The sequence below is a fragment of the Schistocerca serialis genome, chromosome 5 (genome assembly GCF_023864345.2).
Source record: "Schistocerca serialis cubense isolate TAMUIC-IGC-003099 chromosome 5, iqSchSeri2.2, whole genome shotgun sequence".
NCBI classification, from domain to species: domain Eukaryota; kingdom Metazoa; phylum Arthropoda; class Insecta; order Orthoptera; family Acrididae; genus Schistocerca; species Schistocerca serialis.
Genome location: NC_064642.1, coordinates 350,890,270 through 350,913,176, shown reverse-complemented (window position 1 = coordinate 350,913,176; position 22,907 = coordinate 350,890,270). Strand labels below are relative to the sequence as shown.

Sequence of the window (22,907 nt, the reverse complement as noted above, 5' to 3'; positions counted from 1 at the left end):
GTGACTGAAAAGCAATGTTAGCATGGTATGTTTGCTAAAAATTTCACTGCAAGTTTTAATAGGCGTTATATTTCTAAACTGTAATTTTTAAAGCTCTGTCAACTGCTAAAAAGTAAAAGCTGTATGTAAATAACTTGTTTCTACATTCAACATTGTGGCAGTTACACCCGTTATTAATGTACCAGCATTTCGCATTTGCGATGGCTTTTGTCTCGCGTTCATTAACCTGTGATCTTGCGACATTAATCACTTAAATATTCTGCCTAGACAAATGTATTCCTGACATTTCATTTCTCTACATCAATTATTTCTAACTGCTGGGATTTTTTTCCCCTTTAGTGTATAATGACGTCATGCGCGGTCCGTATCGTGTACGGCCTAAACGATGGTCGGTGGGTGTTGTTAGAAATCAGCGCGCCGCCCAGTGTGATAAACGGTGACCGCGACACTGGCCACCGGCCCAGCACTGCTGACAGCCGCCCATCAGCGGAACACGGCGGCCGCAGCAGCGGCCACAGAACTGCGCCGCTGACAAAGTGTCGCCCGGCGACTGCCGTCAGCCGCGTCGACTGCGCTGGGCCGGACTCGACTGCGGGGGCGGCGATTATCGATCCCCGGGGCGGACGCTACGCCCGCCGTGTCCTCTCCTCCCCTGCACTGGCCACGTGCGAACCTCTGCCCCCAACACCGACACGCTCACTTCCAGCGCTGCGCATGTTTTTCGTACCATTTGATTAATAGCGCCACAGCCGGTCATTCGTAGACAAACAACCATCCACGTAGCACGGTGACTGTAGAAGCTGATCCCTTTCAGTTTCTTCTTGAAAAATACTGACACGAATATCTTATAGAAGGATAGAAAAATCTGTAGAAGCCCATCCTTAACAAGACCAGTTTGGGTTCCGGAAAAACGTACGAACGGACAACACCGTGCAGAGTTATCTCAGCAGAAGAATTGCACTGTACCAAAACTACGATTCCATAGTTTAGGCACAGTACAAAAATATCGTAATAAATGATAGTATTACCGGTAGTTTGGTAGCGCAAGTAAGCCAAAAAACATAAAAGAATGTGAAAGAGCGGAACTGGGAGACGACGACTTTTCTTTGTTATTTTGTTTCTTTTGCACATATTAGAATCGTACATCACTCAGTGTTAGTCCATTGTGTGTTTTATATCCTTATAAAATACAAATTACATTTTATAAATAATAAAAATTAGTTTATCACGTAACTGTAACCAAACCAATTACTTTTGATGCAAGCACAAATGGTTCAAATGGCTCTGAGTACTAAGGGACTTAACTGCTGAGGTCATCAGTCCCATAGAACTTAGAACTACTTAAACCTAACTAACCTAAGGACATCAAAAACATCCATGCCCGAGGCAGGATTCGAACCTGCGACCGTAGCGGTCGCGCGGTTCCAGACTGTAGCGCCTAGAACCGCTCGGCCATTCCGGCCGGCGATGCAGGTACAAATAACATGCAAAAAAATAAAGAAATCTATTTAACTGTTCTTGTTATTTTGTACTTAATAGAATGTAGGTCACCATAATCAAGATAAGAGCATCTTATTATTACCAATATGTGCGAAAGATATTTATCAGTAACAGAAACATGTTTTACATAAGCTCTCTGAAGTGCCGAAGAAACGTTTGATATGTTTTTGTTATGAGTTATTTAATATTCTTTTTGTTTTCGTTTTTTGTTGAGGAAATTGCTTTTTGTAGCGCTATATCATAAATCGCTATTGCCTTTTTTTTTGCTTTTACTACAACGTGCCACTGTTTTCGAATAAAATCTGAATTTAATATTAACAATCAGTTTTGCTACACATACTGTTTATTTTGAAATAACAGACAGGGGGATAACTACATAGTACAAAAACCTACTGGGTTATGTGGCGCTGTATATATCCTCAGTTTCTAGACGGTTCACCACTTCCGATTACTGAGAGACTGATTGCATATGCAAATAAAGGGATTGAAATTAAGTAACGCCTGTTAGGTATGCAACCCACCTATCGTACAGGTAATGCGATTACAGTCTTAACTGACCAAAAAAACTAAACTCCGTCCGAACAGGCCTTGGGAGGCCCAACGGTATCCACTGGCCACCGTGTCATCCTCAGCCCAAAGGCGTCACTGGATGTGAGTATGGAGAGGCATGTGGTCAGTACAACGCTCTCCTAGCGGTATGTAAGTTCACGAGACTGGAGCCGCTACTTCTCAATCAAGTAGCTCTTCAGTTTGCTTCACAAGGGCTGAGTGCACACCGCTTGCCAACAGCGCTCGGCAAATCGAATGGTCACTCATCCAATTGCTAGCCTAGCCCAACAGCGCTTAACTTCGGTGATCTGAGGGGAACCGGTGTTACCACTGCGGCAAGGCCGTTGGCCTTAACTGACCAAGCCTACTACCAAAACTGCAATAGTCTACGTCTGCTTATGACAGTATACGGTACCTTACCGAAGTTTTACAACTCTACTCACAAGGTAGACTGAAGAAAGGCAATCATCAGTTTATAACAATCATAGACTCAGAGAAATCTTTTGATGTTGTTGACTGGATCACACTCTTTGAAATTATCATGGTAGCAGGAGTGAACTGCATAAAGGGAAATGTTATTTAGGTACTTCCGAAAGGAAGTTGCACTTATCACTCTGTCATATCGTTAATACCTAGACGACCGCACACAGCGAGCTCCGGGACGCCCATATCTCAGCTGAAGACGCAACTCATAGATGGCCCGCCAGCTGGCACCAGCGCGAGTCACGTATTCCTATTCTTATGGGTGGCGCTACAGACGCCACCACAGGACGCCGCCTTCGACTCCACTCTTTGCGTGCTAATATACCTGACCGTATGTCTTGTTAAGACGCCTCTCACTGAATTCCATGGTCAAATACCGGAAGGGTCTCAATGAGGTTACAACGAACAGATCTAAACGCTACTACTCTTCAAACTATATCCAAAACTGCTGTATGGTCCATTCACATTAATGCGACCACCTGTCAAAAGCGCGAATAACCATTTGCATCGCAGAGGTGCAGGAAGAGAATCAGTGAGGTTCTGGAAGGTACCGATAGGGATGTGGGGCCATGCAGACTCCAGTGCCGTGGCCAGCTGCAGCTGAGGATCCATGGCGTGAACAGCCTGGTCAAGGTTGTCCCACAGATTCTCGATTGTGTTTAAATCTGGAGAGTTTAATGGCGAGGGGAGAACGGTAAACTGAACCTGGTGTTCTTTGAACCACGGACGTACACTACGAGCTGAGTGGCATTACGCATTGCCCTTCTGGTAGATGATATTGTGACGAGGAAAAAACAACCTGCATGTAGTGGTCGACATGGTCTCCACGGATAGAAGCATACGTGTGCTCATCCACTGTGCCTTCCAGAATAACGAGATCACCCAGGAAATGCCAGACCATAACTATTTCTCTATGGCCTGCAACTTCCGACGATTTTTCAGGGTAGTACACACCAACAGCCATAAAACGTGATCCATCTGAATAAGCCATATGTCGTCACTCAGTGGACGTACAGTTGCGTTACTGGAGTGCAAATTTCACCCTTCGTCGCCGATGAACAGCAGACAGTAAGGGTGCGTGAACAAGGCGAATGCTGTGGAGGCCCATACGCAGCAACGTTCTCTGACTGGTGGTTGAGAAGACACTGTTGGTAGCTCCGTGGTTCATCAGGGCGGTCAGTTGCTCAACGGCTGCACACCTGTTCACCTGTACACATTGCCAAAGCAGTCGTTCAACCTTGCCATCTATGCCCTGTGGTTCATCACAGTTGCCTCAGTGCCGGTTTTGGATAGCGCCATATTGTCATTCACAGCATAGTTTAACCACTGCGGCATACATACATTTTACAGATTTAGCCGTTTAGGAAATGCTTCATGGTGACTTTTGGTTTGTGAGGCGCTCAACGACGTGCTTATCAGCGCCCGTACAAATTCCCAATCCTTACGCTGTCCAATCTCGCCATTTCCCGAATGATGACTGAATGATCAGGACAGTACAAACACCAGTCCCCGGGCGGAGAAAATCCCCGATCCTCCCGGGAATCAAACCCGGGGCCCCGTGATCCAGTGGCAGCAACGTTAACCACTACACCACGAGCTGCGGACTAGGAAATGCCTCCACCCTTGGCCCAAAAGCCAATGATCATGCCCTTTGGTCGTCAGGTAAGTCGCTCAGATTCCGTTTTATAAGAACGGCTGCACTGTTTTCTGTCACCCCGAAACGCTTTACATACTCTCCACTGCTAGTCATGCCACCTGCCGTGTATGAGTGGTTATTGCACGTTGATGTCTAACGTATGCGGTGGTCACATGTGACTGGACCCTGTATTTTGTGAATTACGGTTCAGACAGTGCTGCAACAGACTCAGAGCTTCAAAGTTATGTATTCGTTGTTAGGACCATAACAGGTCAGTACACCCGATACAAACAGAAATGTAACAGAAATGATTGGGGCATATAAACGAGTATCTTCGGAACAAAGGGAACGTCGAGGGAGCCTGTTGTATAAATTTAGAGAACCGGCATTCGACGGAGTCTGTGCTTCAGTCCGATCTCTATGGTACTAATCATGAAAACAACATGTGAAATATTAGGGCGCATACAGAGACATTTAGACAGCCATGTTTCCCCTCACTCGGTACAGTGTTGGAGTAACGGAGAAAATGTCTAATATTGGTGGGATGAACCCTACTCCAGGTACTGTGCTGTCGTTTGCGAAGTGTAAGGGTGAACCAGAACTCTATTGACGAATTTTCAGATGTTCTTCAGGGATGCCTTCTCAGTGTTTTGGTATAAGGGGGCCACGGTCTCTGGCGTCTCACAGACTAATGCTGTGACTGCGATTTACACTCTAAGACAAAATAGAAGCGACGCACGACTGAGGAATTATCCGAATGGGGCGGAAATAGGTAAATGTGCTGCACATGTACAGACAAACAAATGACTAGAATTTCTGAAAAACTGGATGATTTAGTCAAGAGAAAGAGCTTCACAAATTGAGCAAGTCAGTTACGCCTTGGTCCACCTCTAGCGCTTATGAGGCAGTTATTCGGCTTTGCTTTGATTGATAGATTTTTGGATGTCCTCCCGAGGGGAGACATTAGGGGCGCATTAGATCATCAAAATCCCGATCTGGTTGGAGGATCCTGCCGATAATGCTCCAAACGTTCTCAATTGGGTAGTGGTCTGGAGACCTTGCTGGCCAAGACAGCGTTTGACAAGAAATGAGGAATATTTATATGACGTAGGCCCAGTCTTGTTTTGCTAAGCACTGGCTTCTGTCATGTGAGCCATAACACAATGATTGCTTGGACATCAAGCAATCAAGCCATCCAAGCCGTAACGGCTCTGCCTTCCTGTGCGTCAATGCCACTGCGCCTCTGGTACTTCTGTTTGACGGTAGGGCGTGGAAACAGTCTCTAGAATGTGGGGTGGCACTCTTCATATCAGCAACTAGTCTCTGATGTAACTTCACCTCGGCGACCCATATTGGCCCACTTCTGCGGCCCCTTGCATTAGCCATGCAAAGTGCTTCAACTTCATTCATCATTATCAGTAAATCACACCCTAGGACAACCTCTTTTGTCGTTATCCGCTGCACCCTGAAAGCACAGCGGTACGCTGACTGTATTTTACAACCTGTTTTGTTGGCCATCATGACATGCCATCCCGGGCTTACATTTCAGCAAGATAATGCCCGCCCGCACACGGCGAGAGTTTTGAGTGCTTATCTTGGCGAGGAAGGTCGCCGGATCTCTCCCCAACTGAGAACTTTTGGAGTGCCCCCCAACCAGCCAGAGATTTTGTCGATGTAACGCGTCAATTGGAGAGAAATTGGCGCGATATCCCTCACGACGAACTCCACCAACTGTGTAATTTAATGCCAAGCTGAATAAATGTTTGCATAAGCGTCAGAGGTAGACCAACGCGTTATTGACTTGCTCAATTTGTGAAGCTCTTTCTCTTGACAAAATCATCCAATTATATTTGAAATTTTAATCATTTGTTTGTCTGTCATATACATCACATCTACTTACATCTGTACCATTCGGATAATTCCTTCTCGATAGGTTTCGCTTTACTTTCTTTTTTCTTAGAGTGTATTTGCGGTGTAGCACCGCAATCGCTCTTTATTCTGTCAAAATATCTACACAACAGTGGAAAATCCTGTAATATGCAATCACCAGAACTGCTATATATAACACGCAGTAATGCTTCAAGCTTGGAACGTTAAAGTACTACGCTGTCGATGCCCCATCTGCGAGAACAGTTACGGCGTCATTGCGTCGCTTTTCAGTGAACCCATACAAGCTGAGCGTATCAGCCAACTCTCGATCAGTAGACCTATCCATAGTGCTGACGTGTATCACTGGTGACGCACAACTAACAGAGCAGGACAACAAAATCCTAGACAGAAGCGAGCAGTACTGAGTGCTAACTCAAGGCATTAATGTTGTCAACTGCGGTTATGGTGAGCGGTCGGAAACAAGACAGTGTATACCGTCGACACTTAACTGTTTGTACTGTTTTCAGCGCAACACAGACACAAAGCTAATTGGGGGAGGGGGGGGGGGCAGAAACCAAAAGAAGTGCAGTGACTCTGCAACGAGTCGCCGGAGACCGTGAGTCGTTAGTTATCCCATTACAACCTCTGACAATTTGTCGGCGGACTTCCTGTTCACCCTGTAGCCTATATGCACATGTACCTGGGCGTAACGGTCCGTACACAGTCTTCGACAATTAAAATCATTCATAACGACCTTATGGTAGATGTGTCCAGAGCTATGTACAATATTAAAAGAGGTGTTATTTTCTAGCAACGTTGGCAACGAAATTTGGTATTTAATGACTTGGTTATATAGTAACTTCGACGACCGCTATCAGTTTTTTTAATGTGGTGATATATTTTATGAGCGGGTATTTATATTTCTTTCGCTGCATTCATTAAGGAAAGCGAAATATTATAAAACATTTTTACTGTCGTCATTTGCCACATTGCGACGCACCACATATACTTTCGCGGTGAATAACGATCAAAAGTTAATGTAGCGGAACCCACTCACAAAGCGCTGTTCACGCCCGAATGCAAACACTCTCTAAAACTGTGGCGCTCATAAAATTATGCAAATTTCACAAAATTTTATCGCACATGAATTGCCGCCCAACGGCGAAATGAAAACGTATAACGCTAGGCCAGGCCGTGAATCATAAAGTTTATGTAATGATTCGCCAGGTTAATCCGCAGAAAAATCTTTTTTCCTGTAACTACTTTGATTTTTAGCTACGTGCAGCATGTATGCGTCAGTATCCAGAGTGTAACGCGTGTAAGTGCATGTATTTCTATTTGTGACGGAGGACGGTGTACTAAAAAACATTACACTAGTATTTACTTCATTTGCAGACTAATTTTTATAGCTGTTAGAAGTAGTACGTTTTATTTTGGTTAGTATCGCCAAGTACATATGGCAAGAGCAAGTCACTAATGAAGATTTTCCCGGGGTAGCAGGTCAGGTGTTGAAATATTCAAATGTGTGTGGATTCCTAAGGACCAAACTGCTGCGGTCATCGATCGGACCGTGCAATCCGCGTCAGGGCCACTCCGCGCGGCCAGATGTTGAAGCATTCATCTATGGACGTAATACGATTAGTCTATACTGATATGCGTAGTCCACTTACTGGTGCAGTTACGACCTTGCAGAAAATACCAGGTAGTAAATTATGTGATGTGTTTGTGGGGAGACTGTTAGACACAGAGAAAAAATAACTATGGGCACTTACACACTGCCGGTCGGAGCGGCCGAGCGGTTCTAGGCGCTACAGTCTGGAACCGCGCGACCGCTATGGTCGCAGGTTCGAATCCTGCCTCGGGCATGGATAGGTGTGATGTCCTTAGGTTAGTTAGGTTTAAGTAGTTCTAAGTTCTATGGGACTGATGACCTCAGAAGTTAAGTCCCGTAGTGCTCAGAGCCATTTGAACTTACACTCTACTTAAACTAACTTATGCTAAGAACAACACACACACACCCATATCCGAAGGAGGACTCGAATCACCGACCAGCGGGGCCGTCCAATCCGTGTCAGGGCCATTCCGCGCGGCCATGTGTTGAAGTATTGATGCAGGGACGTAAAACGATTAGCCTATACTGACAGGCGTAGTCCACTACAAGGGGACCTTCCATACTGTAAATCACGGATTTTAATGCGCTTCAAATATGTTGCAGAGGAACTTACCCTGACTACCTACCTGGCTATCCAGTTTTTAAGCGACGGGCCTTGGTTTTTGAGAAAATCGATTTTGAAGTTCATTGCGCCATTTGTATACCCGTAACATTAGATGTATTTCGGGCAAGCCAGCGTAGCGCAGCGCAGCGGAAAAGGTTCATGGCGACCGCGGTGGAGGTACCGTGTTCGAATCCTGCTCGAGTGCCTTTTTTTCAAAATCGACAGCATTTTTCAATTTTATGTCAAATAATATCACAAACAGTGTTAGGTGTGCGAAATTATAAAGATATATTCAGTTATTAAATTTTTCAAATATTGATTCCGTCTGCGGTTCGTACAACGGTCGCTTCTTGTATTGCCTGAAATCGATCTCCACCCATTATCATCCCCTCTCCCGTGAATACCGTTAGGCGTAACGGGAACCTCAGCTCCTAGCTGCGGCCAATGAGGATGGCAGTTGCATTCCTTTACGTTCGCATCCAACTACAGCGTGTTGCTCGCAAAGCGTTTCTAGTGTTAGAAAAATTCTGTGAAATGGAAGAACCAAGTGTTTCTGCAGTAGTGCAGCTAGAAGAAGATCCACAAGTGGAGGAATTGAACGAATAATCAAAAGGCGAAATCACAAATGCCATTAAATACGCCGAACAACTACTCCGCGAGCAGGATTCGAACACGCTATCTGTAGCGCGGTAGCCGAGAACCTTTACCGCTGCGCTACGCTGACTTGCTCGCAATATACGTAATGTTACGGATATACAAAGCGCGCAATGAACTTCAGAATCGATTTTCTCAAAAACCAAGGCCCGTCGCTAAAAAACCGGATAGCCAGGTACTCAGGGTAAGTTCCTCTGCAACATATTTGAAGCGCATCAAAATCCGTGATTTACGGTATAGAGGGTCCCCTTGTTAGTGGTGCAGTTACGACCTTACAGAAAAGACCAGGCAGTAAATTATGTGATGTGTTTGTGGGGAGACTGCTGGGCACAGAGAAAAAATAACTATGGGCACATGTTAGGGTACCACATACCAAAATATGTGCACCCGTGCAGTTAAACGCGTTACGTCCTGAATATCTGTCCAAAACTGGGTCATATGATGTAGTTGATGAAAAACTAAGTATAAGTAATAATTTGCCGTGAACCCTAACAGCGTAGCAAACACATCTGTAGTAATCTAGTGGCAGTGCGAAGCTCGTGCACAATACCGTAACTGGATCCTTTTTAGTTCTGCCTTTTTAATTCTACCTTTTAGTGCTACATTTTTAGATGCTTCAGGTACTACTTTGTTTACTCGCAATTTTGCCAATACAAAACAAACATTCATTAGATTTCCATTTAAAAATACCTGCTAACTAGGTCGAACTTACACCAGGGCGTGTGTTCTCTACTTGTTTCGCTCATGGGAGTGCGTTACGGAAAAGCTGAAGAATCTGGTCTGACCGACATCACTTGTCCAGTGAACGCTTACGCATAAAGTTTCAGTGTCCAGAATTTAGTGTGGAATCTTGTAATATTCTACAGCCCTCTATGTACCACTTTCGAAAGCTGCGAAGACAAGATTTGACTAATTACAAGGCGCTCAGAAGCAACTAAGCAGTCATCGTTCCAGCACTCCAAACGCGAATGTAACTGGAAGAAAAACCAAAAGATGGTTCAAGGAAAGTATTTTCAGAGTATGGATGTATACGAAATCACCACACACTAGAGGTACAGGCAAACAAATGTTTATAATGAAAGAACTCGAAATTTTATGCTGTTGGGTAAATACGCAATCGATACAGACACTCTCCAAGATGTGATGCTCACTATTTCATGAACAGCGCTGAGTCGTATGCTGCATGCGCATAAATGTTTACTGTACAGTACGCAGACGTTCTCCTGACAGTCAACACGTGTACGACACAACAAAAGGTGCAGTGTATGCTATGGTTAGCAGAGTTAAAATCTGTGACTCGTGTTCGACGCCGTGCAAGAAGAGAATGGAACGTGGGTCCTCGCTTGCAAAAATCCATTTGTCTATGGGACAGAATTCCTCGACAAAGAGGAAGTTTGATTTCATATGCTGGAAAACATCCTAAAGCGCTGGTGAATTAAGAGGCTGCGGAACGCGTGCTCGAAGACTTCGCTGGAAGCCAACGTAAATACATTAAGGAACTAGCCGCCACCATCTGTCTCCCAGTCTCACTCCACTGGATTTCCGTACACGGCGGATTTGTCAAGGACATTGTTCACAGACCAAAGGTTCGAGATGTGGCACATCTGAGACAACTGATTTACGCCACAATGAAGACCATAACGCCTGTCATGCTTATGAACATGAAGAGAGAAGTGGAGCACCGTTTCAATATCTGTCGAGCTACGAACGGTGCCCACATCGAACTGTATCAAGATGCATGAATGTTTGTGCTCCTGTGTACAACGTTGGAGGAATAAAGTTATAAACCGTAATGCGTACTGGAATATAAACTACTGTTTTTTACACCTCTAGTCTGGATACAGGTAGAGGAGAAGCTGATTTGGTTGGTATCAAATGTTATTCTATTACGTTGCGTCATGAATGTAGTTGTGTGTTCGTAACCCAACACACTCAAAAAATTATACGATTATTAGGTAGGAGCATCAGAAGTCGGCGTTTCTATATAAAAGTCACAAAGACAAAGTACACGATCAGTCCCCATGTGTTTTGGAGGGATCTGTTCGAATTTATTTGCAGTTGATTAGGAAAACCGCAGACAACTAAATCAGATGTACTGACGTGACATTGAACACCATTGCTGTCATATACGATTTGCTGCGACCTTCCATGGCGTCAGTATTTGCAGTAACTTCGACCATTAATAGACCGCCTCGTGCTTGCGTACGGCACTCTATCAAACTGTGTGCCTGACTGTGGAAACACATCGGACGTCAAATGTATTATGGCTGGAGCAGACAAAGGGACGCTCATTGGCCGCTGGATGCACACGCCTGTTCTGTATTCACCGTTCGTCGTAAAGACTTACAGGGACACAATTGGCTTACGTTTTATTTGAGAATGTAGTTTTTCACAAGATAAGCTCTTATCAACTGTTTCGAGAAGAAAATTTTCTTTATCAATGTAAACCAGTTTATATCCCTCAAAATGTAGTTGCGATCTAGACAGACGAAATCGCTAGATATTTACTGACTGCAATGTCTGTTAAAATATATCACAGTCATATCTCTTATTATTCAACCCCTTCTATGGCGCGAACAAATTTAACTGGAAGATACTGGATACGGTCTAACATATCTAATGTCTGGATGACGACTTGGTTGCTAAAATCTCTTCATAAGCCCTGAATCTCAAGGGAGTAAGAAATGTCTCTCTGAGAAATTGTGTCGAAATCAGAAAAAAAATGAGCTGGAGGCGTATCATTGTTTATCACAAAAATGTGTGCCATTGTCTTAATATATATTACAAACCACCAGGTACACTGTTGTGTTGCAGGGTCCAAATGACTGACATAAATAAATGGAACCTGGTGAGAAAGTTAGCTCAGTAGCCTTCCTTATGCTTGTGTCTGTAGCGACGGCCCACAAAAGCCCACGAGACCCAAAGAAACCATCTTCTGGAAAACTATCTGCTTTAGGTCCTGGTCTGGCTGACCCATTCAAGAATTGTACTTGTCGGCCTTGATAGTTGCACGGCCAGCGCGGCAGGTTGCTACCGAAGGAGCCCGGGTTCCATTCCCGGCCGGTCGGAGATTTTCTCCGCTCGGGGACTAAGTATTGCGTTGTCCTTACGTTTGTATCGGCCTAATTAACATTCAGCTATTGAAATGGCTGTATGGACACGTACCGAAAACCAACAAATTAAAATATTAAAAGGACTGTATTGACCTGCAGGTCAATGATAATTTGGAGACGCAAGTGTATATGTCAGGATCGCGTATGACTTACGACTTGACGGGACACGGATTCGGGTATATTTCGAGGGATCTTAGTAAACGAGACAATAGTCAGAAGTGAAACGCTTAAAGTAACGAACATCCTTGTCTAGAGCGTACTCCGTTATCGAAGGTAAGGAGTGCTTTCCGCAATAGCAACTGCTAAATCGTGCCTAGTCGTGAAAGATGGGGCGTCTGGGAAACCTGCTTTCCCGGATCGCTAGACGTCAGTTCAAGCAAATCGTATTAAACTTGCTTTATTACGGAAAGTAAATGATATACTTAACTTTGAGAATTGCATAGATGTGTCGCAAGCATAGGGAGACAGGCAAAATAATCAATCTTCTCCAGTGTAACAATTCCAAAGTCTGATACAAAGAGGGTTCAAGCGAACTAAATGAGCTTTGACGCTTCTATGCAAGGCACTAGACTTGAGGCTGATGTTCGACTGGACCGCGACCAGTCGAGCGTGGCGCTTATGTCCTCTTCACATAGAGGCCGTTGCTGTCGCGTTGTCGTCCTGGAGAGGGGTCGCTAAGCGTGCAATTGCTGACGTCTTGTCACAGCACTCTCTGCTCTATTGTTCCCGACTGGAGTGCCGACGCCTGACTTTACGCGGCAACAGCAACAAATGTAACAGGCGAGAAGAGAGATGTGAAATTTAAGGACATGTCCAGACCAAATTTTATGGAACACAAGAATGCAACGTGAGGTTTTAAGGTATAGATAATTATTGTGAAATGGATCGTCTGTTGAAATCAGTTAGCTGCTACGTAACAACCAGATGTCCAGTAGACAATCTTGTCTCTGCTTATCGTTCATTTACTAACATACGGTTTTGGGTGTGTTCTGTTGCGTTGCGCCCTTAAAGAAACATCAGTTACATTAATCAACTGACCAGCCTAAAGAACTATCAGTGATATGTAAGAGCACATAAATGAATATGATATGTTGTGTTCTGCTTTTGAACTCACAAGTGCACAACTGAAACAATCAATTAAACGAACACTCAAACGACAACACTTTATTTGATGTAAGAACTGCAATTATGTTTACCTATTCACTTCTGTGGCTGTGGGAATACGAATGGAATTAATTATTCAATTGAATAACTTGCTGTCAAAATACACAAGAGGCAGCTGAATACATTGAGCCGCATGAAAGTACAAGCTGCAGTTAATGTACTCTGAATGACTACTGCAGCTACGACAACACATGTCCTTTGATGGTACTCAACACGCTGTACATTAATAACTGTCACAAGTCTCGACTGAGCGACGATACAATTACTCTGTCCTCTAGAGGCGGCAGTAGAACCTCTAGTCAGAAATCATGACAGATCTGCGAAACTAATAGAACGGCCACGCTTGTTCTTTGCGGCCGTATCTGAAGAGCATTGCGCGCGGTAATGGCGCCTGGAATCTCTCTGGAGGCGTGGCTTATTTCTTCTTCCTGGTTGGTGCCTGATGGTGCTGCCTGGCCATGCAGCATCTGTGCAGTGGTCGACTACTGACGTGCTGCGATCGACCACATGAGATATTTAAATAAGGGAAATAATAAATGATTTATCAGGCTATTAATGAATGCTAATTACGGTATTAAAGTTCACTATCAGTTTATTCAGATTAAGCACAATATATTTTCAGAGGTTCCTTACACAGACCAACATTATAAACAGAGAAATATGAAAGAACTGACCTAACAGAGCAAGCAAATCAACTAAACTGAATAAGTCCTAATGCCCAATATGCTAATTCAAGACTATATTCAACAAAAAACTTACCAAAGCAAAGAACGTGACCCAACCAGCTACGAACTTCAGAAGAGCATGAAATTTGCCCTACTTTCCCCTTCATAATTTCCTCCGGGTGACCAATTACTGGGCTCAAGTGAGTATCTGGAAGTTAGACTAACTTTCCACTGTACATAAGTGATAATAATTTTAAGAATTTCAGATATACATTATACACATTTTAACAGTTTGCAGAGGTTTGTTATCTCAATATATGTTAAACATTGTAGAATAAACAATTTAATTATATTTTGCAGTTCACACCAAACGGGTAATGGCAAGCACTAGTCAAATACACAACTTTATTCAGTCTGGCGGTTCCTCACTAAATTGCTCAAACAGATGACGTAAAAAACATTCACTTTTCTTATTAACCAACTATAAATGAATTGGAGTAATAGTAGCAATCTGTCATGTTGATCTATCGTGTAGCTGTGAAAAACTCTTCGTTTTAGCACTCATTTAATACTTATTAAATAATTTATTGATAACAGTTCATGTGTCTGTTCTGTTCTATAATGAATATACTCATCTTCCAGATAACTTAAAGATGGTGTATCGTACCAATTTTTAGCATGCTTGTAGCTTTTGTTAGTGTTGTTATAAACTGTTATAAATGTTAATAATTTTTCATAACAGTTGTTATACGAATACGGAAGTAATTTTATTTAACTCATCACCTTAGTATTATTTCAATGGTTTCTTCAAATTTCCAGTCGCTCTTCTGGAAGTATTCTTGTGTTTGTAGTGAATATTTGAACCTTTAATTTTAACACAGTCAGAGTGTTGCCATACTGCTTAGCTTCCACAGTCACACGGTGACAGGCCGGCCGGAGTGGCCGAGCGGTTAAAGGCGCTACAGTCTGGAACCGCACGACCGCTACGGTCGCAGGTTCGAATCCTGCCTCGGGCATGGATGTGTCTGATGTCCTTAGGTTAGTTAGGTTTAAGTAGTTCTAAGTTCTAGGGGACTTATGACCACAGCAGTTGAGTCCCATAGTGCTCAGAGCCATTTGAACCATTTGAACCACACGGTGACACAGTTTAGCCTTGCCCCTGTGGCATTTCCACTACATTCAAATGAACTTCCAGATTTTTGCTTAATTTATATGTACAGCGGGCAGACTTCTCGTAATGTTGAAAAGAGACAGAGAGACTGGAATATTTTGCAACTACATATGGTGAGGCACATATCAAAGCCTGTTGAGAGGTTGTTGAAGACTTAGGTCATGGATGCAAACTATGCCACTCAGTTGGAATTATTGCCAGCAGATGCCTGATCCAGCTCAACAAAGTCGCTGTCATACACACTCCTGAAGGCTGAGTTTCTATGGGTGCACAACATAACTGTCAGACAATGGCCGACAAATACCACAGACCAGTCACAACCTCGAAATTAAATGCTCTATTTCATGAAAGCGAAAGTCCACCAGCCAAAACTCTGTGTCTCAAAGCTATAAGTAACACCCACGTATGTTACCCTGAGATAATTTAAAACATACCTGGAATATTAATGTTTCATTTTACATTTTTAGCGTGAAATTAAAATTTGTTTACTGTCTTGCAATGTGTTTTGTAAAGGGTTACTGTAGTCAGTCTAACTGAGTGCAGAACAGAATATTTCATGGCAATAAACTTGCGTACACTATTCAGTCTCTTAACATTCCTCGAATAATCATAGGCACAGATTGTTCGTACATTGTTATTTTGCCGTGACAAGGGATGTTAGCAAGGAGAGTTTCCCGCGTGACGACACACTGCAAGTATTTCATCGCTATCGTGAGACGCAAATCATTGAAGATTGTAATTTCTTCAAGCACATGAAACATTCGGAATTCTACGATATGAACGAGTACCGGTATCTTCATTTACAAAACGAAAAGTTCACATAAAAACTATGCTCATAATAATTAATTATTTTATGCTTAAATGTTTGTATTGCATATCATTAGAAGTATGTTGCAGATTCAACACAACATTTTGTAAATTCAGTTCAAAAAAGTTTGCTAAAGATGTCCCAACGATTATCTCTGACAAATATATGTACCAACGATTATCTCTGACAAATATGTAAACAACTTGATTTGTATAGTATCTCTGTTCTTGTTCGGTGCGTTCGGATTTGGCGGGAAGACGCGGTGAATGGTGGTCAAGTCTCTGTGTGAGACTGCAGGAAGCAGACATATAGTCCGAATTGTTACTTCATATTGTGTCTTTACAATGTGTGAAGAGTTTAAGAATACACTCGGTTAAAATTTCATGTACTTTACTTCATTTGGTAATCTGAGAGTTACCTGATTTCCAGTTCTTTCATCAGTCAATTTTCTACACACCAGCCCAGTCCGTGCGCGTTATCATGCCTCTAAAGAAGACAAATAAACCAACATCAAGACAATCAGCTAAATAAAAACTGTATATATTAGTATATGGATATGCCTTTCGATGCAACTCACATCAAATTAATAACAAGCATCCAGTTTGAGGACAAGTCACTGAATACGGTGCATTCAATAGGCCTATGACAAGATATATCTCTTTGTGGTCCTCCACGATCAACAACACCCGCTGATGAGTGCTACCTGCAAATTACGGTTCACAGGTACTGCAAGAAGACTATAGCAATTGTGTCAGCTATGTAGACCCAGACAGGATGCAATCGTCTCGAAACGGTCAATTTGGCCTCCATGAGTCTACTACCGACAACAGTATATACCGTCCAGCAGCGTGATGAACGGAGGATGTAAGCAAGGGAACACATTCAATCGAAACCAGATCAGTGCCATTGCGCTATATCCACTAATGAGTTCAGGATTTTCCAGGCCGCTGATGATCGTCGTAAGAGGACTTGAAACGCAGTCAGTGCACATTTCAGACGTAAATTACAACGGATAATGCACATAAAGTCAGCCATGGTCCGGCCAGTATCACACAACGATGTCATATGTCTCTTGTCGCTGTTGATGGTTATACAGTTTTGCGAGAAGATCATCCAGTCTAATACCCAGCCCTGCAGTCAACAGTCCGGCGAAGATTTCATCTTTCAAGACGATAACGCACAAGCATATTGCGTCCATCTTGTGAACACCTTCCTGCAGGAAGAAGGAATCAATGGAATGGGACGGGCCAAGGTATCTCGTGACGTGAACACAATTGAGGATGCTTGACACAAGTTGTAACTTGCAATGCATTGTCGCAGGTACACTTCTCACACAGTGGATGACCTCAGGTTGGCTGTCATCGAAAACTGGAACAGATGTGAACAGCACCTTGTGTCCAGCTTGCCAAGGAGGATCACAGCGTGTTACATTGTACGGGCTGGAGTAACTTGGTACTGAATGTTACCTGGCTGTAGATTTTGTCCAAAAGTGTACTATTTAAGGTATCTGTCTGTTTCCAACAATTGGGTTTACTTATTCATTGCAAACCTATCATGGCCTGATAATAATAGGTTGTGCCTTAAAACGAAAACAGACTCACCCATTTAAATGTAGTAAACACAACGTGATTAAGGAAAAACATGGGGTATTACTTGAGTAGAACACACAACAAACTGAGCAACGTAATGAAAGTAGGCGTAGAAGCATTGATTCGACATGACTGAACCTGAAACGTCATGATGAGGTCGTACCAAAGTTGAACAAAATAGGGTGCTGCGGGTATAGGTGCAGTTATTTTTATGTGTACCATAATATGTACAAGCGTCAGTACCTTCCATGTTTTTTCTCTGCGTCAAACAGTCTTCCCACGAACACATCACATAGTGGTTCCATGCAAGGAGGAACTGCACCACTAAGTAGACTGTACCTGCAGTATTAACTAACGTTTGGCCTCCATGCGTCGATATTTCAGCACTTGACATGCTGCCTGGTCGAAAATAAGCATTAATGACTTGCCCTTGCCACATGTACTTGGAGGTTCTAACCAACCTAAAAGCTCACAACACATAAGAGCAATAATTACTAGTCAACACATTAATTAAAAACTGATGTAATGTTGTTCATTACACTGTCCTCAGTCACCGAAAAAGGATCTACACTAACTCGAGACCAGGTTGCAATACGAGATTTAGTTCTATCGCAACGACACAGAAGGTATCGGTAAACATACACCGAGGTGAGAAAAGGCGAGGGATACCTTCTAATATCGTGTCGGACCTTCTTTTTCCCGGCTTACTGCAGCATGTCGACGTGACGTGGACTCAACAAGTCGTTGAAAGTCCCCTGCAGAAATATTGAGCCATGCTGCCTCTGTAGCCACTCATAATTGCGAAAGTGTTGCCGTTTCAGGATTTTGTACACGAATTGAACTCCCGATTATGTCCTACAAATGTTCAATTACATTCATGTTGGACGATGTGGCCGGAAAATCATTGTCCAGAACAATTGTTGCCCGGCGACATGATACAATGTCATCCATAAACATTCCGTCGTTGACTGAGAACGTCAAGTCCATGAATGGCTGAAAATGGCCTCCAGGTAGTCCAACATAAACATTTCCAATCAATGATAATTGCAATTGGACAAGAGGACCCAGTACATTGCATGTAAACACATCAGAAACTTCTTGACAACTTGGGTCCATGGCTTTGTAGAATCTCCCAAAGAATCGATCCTTACAGTCAGCTCTCACCAACTGAAATCGAGACTCATCTGACCGGGCCACGTTTCTCCAGTGGTCTAGGGTCCAACCGACATGGTCACGAGCTCAGGAGCGGCGCTACAGGCGACGTCGTGCTGTTACCAAAGGCATTCGTGTCAGTCGTTAGCTGCCACATCCCATTAACGCCAGATTTTGCCGCAATATCCTAACGGGCACGATATTCGTACGTCCCACATTGATTTCTCCTGTTATTTCACGCAGTGCTGCTTTTCAGTAATCACTTACAACTCTACACAAACGCCGCTGCTCTAGGTCGTTAAGTGAAGGCCGGCGGCCACAGTGTTGTCCTTGGTGAAAGATAATTGGTGAAATGTGGTATTATCGGCACACTGCTGACGCTGTAGATCTCGGAATATTGAATTCTGTAACGATTTCCGATATGGAAAGTCCCATAATTCTAGCTCCAACTACCACTCAGCGTTCCAAGTATGTTAATGCCCTTCGTGCTGCAATAATCATGTCGGAAACCTTTTCACATGACTCACCTGAGTACAAATGACAGCTGCGCCAATGCACTGCCCTTTTATATCTCGTGTACGCGATACTGCCGTCATCCGCACATGTGCATATCGCTGTAACATGTCTTATGTCAGCTCGGTGTACACCCTGTCTTTGGTTTCCCAAGATGTACTTGAATTGCGAACATTATTCTGAACGTACTTGGTTGTACAGCAATTACTGCATTACTGCAAAAAACTTGAATATCATTTCTCGGAGCAGCAACACCGACAAACGAGCCTCTATCACTGCAGTTTCTTGCACAGAAGGCGAATATTGATGCCTGTATAAACAATGACGAAACAAAACAAGCTGTGTGACATAAACTAAAGCTGGTATGTACTCGTATGTTTTTACATCTGAAAGATGCTGTCTCTTCAGATTTCACGCCACTCGCGTAAGAGTGGCGCTAGTAGCGTCACTATGAGGATGCAAATCAGGTTTACTTTAAATACACAGTGTAACAGTAGTGGGCGTCAGTTACCATTGAGATTCGACGTGGTGAGTTGATATTAGTCAAACACGCCTGTAAAGTCGACAAAGAAACTATTACTAACACCTCGCTAAGTTTGAACGAGGGCTACGAGAAACTGGAAGTTCCTTCGGCGACACTGCAGAAAAAGTTGGCAGAAATGTATCCGCTGTACATGATTGCAGGGAGCGGCAGTAACGAGAACGTACGGTCCCAAGAAGATCGCGCTCTGCACAGCCAAGTGGTGCCACCGAGACGGAAGACCGTAGTGTTCGGCACGTAGCTCTGGCGCGTTGTACTGCCTTTTCAGCAGCAATTTGAGCAGCAGTTAGCACCAAAGTGACGCTACGAATCGGTTACTTCAAGGACAGCTCCGACTCAGACGCCCTATAGCGTGCATTCCACTGACACCAAATCACCGCCATTCGTGCCTTCAGCGCTGTCGGGCAAGAGTTCACTAGAGGACAGGGCGGAGGTCTGTTGTGTTTTCTGATGAAACCTGGTTCTGCTTCGGTGCCAATGGTTTCCATGTGTTGGTTAGAAGGAGACCAGTTGAGGGTGTGCAACCCAACTGTCTGCGTGCTAAAAATACTGGGCCTATACGTGGAACTGTGATTGGAGTGCGAATTCTTATTACAGCAGGAGCTCTTTCGTGGTTTTCCCACGCACCCTGACTGTAAATCTGTAGATCAGTCTGGTGATGCGAGCTGTTGTGCTGCCATTCATGAACAGCATTCTAGGGGGTGTTTTCTAACAGGATAACGCCCATTCACATATCGTCTTTGTAGCCCAATATGCTGTACGGAGTGTCGACATGTTGCCTTGGCCAACTAGATAACCAGATTTGTCTCCATCATCGGACGACAACTGCAGCGTCAGCCACAAACAGCATTGACCGTCTTTGTACTGACCTACCAAGTGCAACAGGCATGGAAGTCAGTCCTACTAATTGACATCCAGCGCCTGTACAACATAATTCATGCATGTTTGCATGCTTTCGTCCATAATTCTGACAGTTACATCGGTTGTTATAGTTCATTTGCAACGGCTTATCTCGCGCTTACAATAACCAGTGCTCTTGCAATGCTAATCATTCACATATGTTACTTAGACAAACAGAGAACCGAAATCTCATTACTCTGCATTAATTATTTTTTGTGTTGGTGTATTAAGGTACCACATATAATAAATCATCCCTTGTACCTGTTACACCCTGTATGACATATACTAGTAAGACAAACTATTTGAGATTTATAAAGTGATCCAAATATCAGCATTAAAACCAGTTACTGGGGAAAAGTATGCACCTTACAAGAGTTGTTCATATAATGCTGACAGAATCAAAATCATATCAGAAATATCAAATTATTGACCAAGGTGGTTTAAATAAAAGAAGGTACGTGATTTCCACTGGATATAATTGATTCACAAGCAAGTAGCCAGACGATATACACTCTGATGGCAGAGCATAAACACATCTCTCATAAACCAGAAGTGAACATAGTACTTTGACCAAGCCCATAGGCGATAGCAAACTGTTCTATCGTGAAAGAGAGAGCCACATCAATTAATGTGGAGCAAGTAGCAGGAAATAAATGAATTTTATTTACATTCGCAAACCGAATGCAACGAAACAGTTATTCGAACATTTATTCGCACTACTTGGTTCCAATATACCTATTGTCACTGACGGTGCTCTGGAAGACTTCTTAGAAGTGCGACGTTGGTGTTGCCGTGTAGGTGGAGACCGTTAGAGCTCAAGGACGGTCCAGGGGAGAGCTACCAGCAGTAGCGTGGCTGTTGCGGACGATGTTGGGCGATGAATTCCGTTGGAGGTGCCGCAGGTGCTGCCAGCGTAGTCCTGGAGCGAAATCGAGTTCGAACAGAGGGGTTGCGAGTGCTCTGACGTTGGACCCAGCGCGGAGAAGACGTGCTAGGCCCGAAGTGAACAGTCTACTTGGCCCGGAGCAGACGACAGCGCTGGGGCGAAGGGACCTCCGATTGAGGGACCGGCAAGATAACGGTCGGCCCTTGGACTGGAGCACTCCCGATGCGAGCTGCTGCAGAGCGGGCAGTTCTGTCCCCTATAACCACCCGGCGGAGGAATGCTGCCGTGACGTTCAGTGAACGCGTGATCTCCGAAGGAAGGACTGGTGCCCACGATGGCAGGGTTAATTGCGGTGAGTCTCGCGCCGCTAGCGGCGAAGCTGGCGCCACGTGTTACCGTGGCGGCTGCTGGAGACGCAGTTGACAACGACTCGATGTGTGTATGTTTTTGGAGTACTGTTTTCCTGCGATCTCGCTAGCGGTCAGAGAGGCGGCAACCTGCAGTACACGCTTCTGTGCTTGGTAGTTGGACCCCAGACGGATACAATTCAGACATTTCATAGTCAGTGTGGGAGAGTGATTTACACTGAAGCGCCAAAGACACTGGTACACCTGTCTAATATTGTATAGGGCACCCGAGAGCACGCAGAAATGCCACAACACGACGTGGCTTTGACTCGACTAATGTCCGAAGTAGTGCTGGAGGGAACTGATACCATGAATCCTGCAGGGCTGTCCATAAATCCATAAGAGTACATGGTCATCCAGATATGCTGAACAATGTTCATGTCTGGGGAGTTTGGCGGCCAGCGGAAGTGTTTACACTCAGCATAGTGTTCCTAGAGCCACTATAAAAAAAAAAAAAAAAAAAAAAAAAAAAAAAAAAAAAAAAGTTCAAATGTGTGTGAAATCTTATGGGACTTAACTGCTTAGGTCATCAGTCCCTAAGCTTACACACTACTTAACCCAAATTATCCTAAGGTCAAACACACGCACCCATGCCCAAGGGGGGACTCGAACCTCCGCCGGGACCAGCCGCACAGCCCATGAGTGCAACGCCTTAGACCGCTTAGCTAATCCCGCTCGTAGAGCCACTCTGTAGCAATTCTGGAAGTCTGGGATGTCGCATTGTTCCGCTAGGATTGCCCAAGTCTGTCGGAATGCACAAAGGACATGAATGGATGCAGGTTATCAGACGTACGTGTCATATGTCAGAGTGAAATCTACACGTATAGGAGGTTCCATTTCACTCCAACTGTACACGCCCAAGACCATTACTGAGCCTCCACCAACTTGAACAGTCTCCTGCTGACATGCGGGATCCATGGATTCATGAGGTTTTCTCCATACCCGTACACGTACATCCGCTCTATACAATTTGAAACGAGACTTGAACAACCAGGCAACACGTCTCCAGTCATCAACAATCCAGTGTCGGTGTTGACGGGCCCAGGCGAGGCATGAAGCTTTGTGTCGCGCGGTCATCAAGGGTACACGAG

General features: G+C 44.1%; 1 protein-coding gene and 1 pseudogene across 1 annotated transcript in view; one reads left to right on the top strand and one right to left on the bottom strand.

The window, feature by feature from the left end:
- The window catches only part of LOC126481210 (spondin-2-like), a 617,368-nt gene that overhangs the window by 419,356 nt on the left and 175,105 nt on the right, over window positions 1–22,907 (top strand). The window lies entirely within an intron of this gene.
- On the bottom strand, window positions 2,281–2,398 carry LOC126482604 (5S ribosomal RNA; annotated as a pseudogene).